At 43.5% G+C, this 3,377-nt stretch overlaps 1 non-coding gene across 1 annotated transcript; it reads left to right on the forward strand.

The window, feature by feature from the left end:
- The first annotated feature begins 2,300 nt into the window (after window positions 1-2,300).
- On the forward strand, window positions 2,301-2,463 carry LOC115872520. Its single transcript, XR_004047917.1, has one exon. It is a non-coding gene; the product is annotated as a U1 spliceosomal RNA (small nuclear RNA).
- The last annotated feature ends 914 nt before the right edge of the window (window positions 2,464-3,377 follow it).

A 3,377-nucleotide genomic window follows, 5' to 3' on the forward strand; every position in this document is an offset into this window, starting at 1 on the left:
AAGGATAACAGTTTCAAATGCTGTGTAGGCAGATAAAACAGGAACAAAAATAATTTAAGGTCTTGGGATGGCTTCTTGTTTATCATTTGTTGATTGGTTGGGTTAATAATCAATATGGTTTCTTGGCAGTTCCCAGGTGTCTGCACTATAGAGAGAGGACAACATGCCAAAGAAGCAATTTGGGTTGCAGCAGCAGCAGCTGTAGGATCAGCAGAGCCAGGTGGCGGGAAATCTGTGCTATGGTTTCTGGTCTTTGAAGATGCAGCGCTGTGATGCACTAGGTATTATCGCCTTAATGATAAGCATTATCATTACCATGATAAGCATAATTATTGCTGCAGTTTGACACCTGAGAGGTTGGAGACGAGACGCAGAAGGAGATGAGGCTTAGTCAGGAACAAAAGGTTAAGAAAGATTTTGAGGCAGGGAAAGAACTCCTGGGAGGGAAGCGAGACCCCGGGCAGTTAGAGACCCAACAAGTTAGGTCAGGGGATTCGCAGCTTGTCGGAGAGGCGGTGGCAGTTATACAAGGTCCAAGCTAAGGAAGTATATGTTAACCGAAGGGAGAATCTTCATTGCTTTATTGCTTGCAGCTGCAGGGCCGTGAGTCAGGATGCGGATTCATGGGAGGTTATCTTGTTATTTGCAGCCCTGCTCTTTGAAGGTTGAAGACCTGCTGGGGAAGGGGCTACACAGATTCGCCTGGGAAGGTAAATAGCTTTCTGGGGTGCTGGGGCAGGAGTTGCATATTCAGTAGGTCCTGAGGAGCCAGAGAGGAGGTGGGGGCTGCCCTGTCTGGACCTGGCCCAAACAAAATCCACAGGATATCACAATAACTAAGGCCTCAGAACCAATTTAGGTTAACAAATTGGCATTTAGCTTGAGCTCATCATCTGAGACAACCTTATCTAGTTAGTGTACAGTGACCACTAAGATCATGTAACAAATATCCAGATCTTATTTCAAGCTCTCCTCGCATGTTCAGTTAGGACTAGTATGGAGTAGGGTCATTTTCAGAAATAACAAAAATGATTTCTAATTTAGAACCTTTCAAATAATGTTGTACGATAATGATCAAATTGACAGGGATCACAATGTCACCTTCTAAATTGCTAAATCATCTTTCACACTGAGCTGTAGAGGTTCTGAAACTCAAGATATTGAATATGATCTCCATTTACACTGGCCCCTCTGGAAGAGGTTTCTTTCCTTTCCCTTGGTTAAATAATAAATGAACTGGCATAAGTTGCTCAGACTTAACTCCTGTTAATGGCTTCAACGGCAAGGCTTCAAAGTGTGTGTGCAGGGAAGGAAACACAGAGCCTACTGGTAGTCTTGAGGAGTTGTAGGATATAGAAACTGAGCTATATCAAACCCACTGAGTGGAATCTAGCTGACAGCAACCCTACAGAACAGAGTAGACCTGCCCCATTTGATTTCCCAGGCCTGTCATCTTTATATTACCTGGCAAACATTGGGCCACCAGGACTGCAACATCAAAAACCTTCTAGCACAAGCCCTCCTTTTGCAGATGAGCAAATTAAGGTCCAGAAATATGAGAGGGTTTGCTCAAGTCTCAGTGTTTGGTAACCATAGTTCTAGAACTAGACACCAAATCTCTTAACTTTTATTCTAAAACTGAAAATCAATCCATCATATCTTTAGTGGGCCATAAGTTCTTTTCAGTACAAATTTCTATAGCTCTGAAAGGCTGCACAGTCCTGGATCAACTGTAATTTTGGACTTGGTGTCTGGGCTTATGAAAGCCATTCTCTTGGTGTCTAGAAAATGGATGATTCACCTCACAGATGCCAAGAAACTGAAAGACTTTGTGTTCCCATCATTGAAAGGAAAAAGTTAATCTTTAAAAAACTGCTGTAGATAAAACTCTCAGACTATTATTAGGCTAAAAAACTATAGCCAAGGGCAGAGCCGCGATTTCATTGCAAAGCCTGGAACACAGGATTGAGTATTAGCTATTACAGGTGAACACCAGTTTAAGTCAGCCTGTATGCCCAACAATTTGGTTTCAGATTTGCTCTCATCATCCTCTGGGGATCCTGGCTCCCCTACAATCCCTGGTAGTAGAACCTGAACCAGCAACCTTGCTTTGCTAGTGAAGCAAGGACATATGCAGCTTTCACACCCCGACCCAGAGCCTGGTTGCTATAAATTACCCAGCAAGGCCTTGCTTGGCAAGGCATCACAAACAAAAACAAAAACTGGATGAAAGTGAAAGGGGAAAGCTTTCCTGTAGGTGCTCAAACAAGGAGCACACCAGGACGAGTCACCGAAGGAAGCTCCTTAGCCTGGCAGGGGAGACACCATGATCACGAAGGTGGTTTTCCCAGGGCGAGGCTCACCCATTGCACTCCAGGTGTGCTGACCCCTGCAATTTCCCCAAATGTGCAAAACTCGACTGCATAATTTGTGGTAGTGGGGGACTGCATTCGCTATCCCCTGATAAAAAAAGAAAGAAAAGAAAAAGGGGTTTTTCAGTTTTCTATGTGTACACCAGAAAATAAATTGAGGGGATTATATACATATTTAACATATTTCCAAGGAAGAGTCATGACTATGCATTGGAGTAGGGTTATGGTCCTTTGTCAGAATCTGGCTTGTTGGACTCCCTGCTTCCCAATGTCTGAGTTGACCTGGGAATATCTGTCCCTTCCCTGACCGAAGTCCTTTTGTTCCAGGATAAATCGTAGGTTGTGACTGCCTTTTCTTCATCATCTTTGGTAGGGCAGATCTGTTTATAACTGATATTTGCTTGGTGGGATACTTTCCCAGGAAGAAAGTCCTCAAAAGAAACAAATGATCAGGAAGCAGAGAATAGGTGAATTATGGGTAATATGCAAGATGTGTGTTTCAATATCCTAGGATAATACATTATTTAATCTTAAGGAACAGGTTCATAGGCAAGCTGCAAATTTTACAATGCTACAAAGGTATAAGTAGGTTGGAGAGTGGTATCATTTACCAGCCATGCCTGTACACAAAACGAGATCACAACGTCAGCAAAGGAACTTTTGGTGGCTTGTGAACTTATCTTTATGAAAAACGTGCCAAAAACTCAGTCACTTCCATCCAGTTGCTTCGGACTCATAGAAACTCTGCGGGTCAGGGTAGCACTGCCTCTGTGAATTTCTAAGACTGCAACTCTGTATAGTGGAAGAACGCCTCCCCTTTCTACTGTGGGAGCAGCTGGCGACTTCAAACTGGGCCTGTGTGGTTAGCAGTCCAACATGCATCCACGACACCATCAGGGCTACGTAAAAAGTGTCACAGATTTGATCCGACAACGTGAAAAAGGAGCAAACATTGACAGGCACTTACTTCTGCAGCTTAACAACTCATTCTTTCTAGAAGGAACA

This window comes from Echinops telfairi, unplaced genomic scaffold (assembly GCF_000313985.2).
Source record: "Echinops telfairi isolate 266 unplaced genomic scaffold, ASM31398v2 ScPeMD7_7424;HRSCAF=8462, whole genome shotgun sequence".
In the NCBI taxonomy this organism is placed as follows: Eukaryota; Metazoa; Chordata; class Mammalia; order Afrosoricida; family Tenrecidae; genus Echinops; species Echinops telfairi.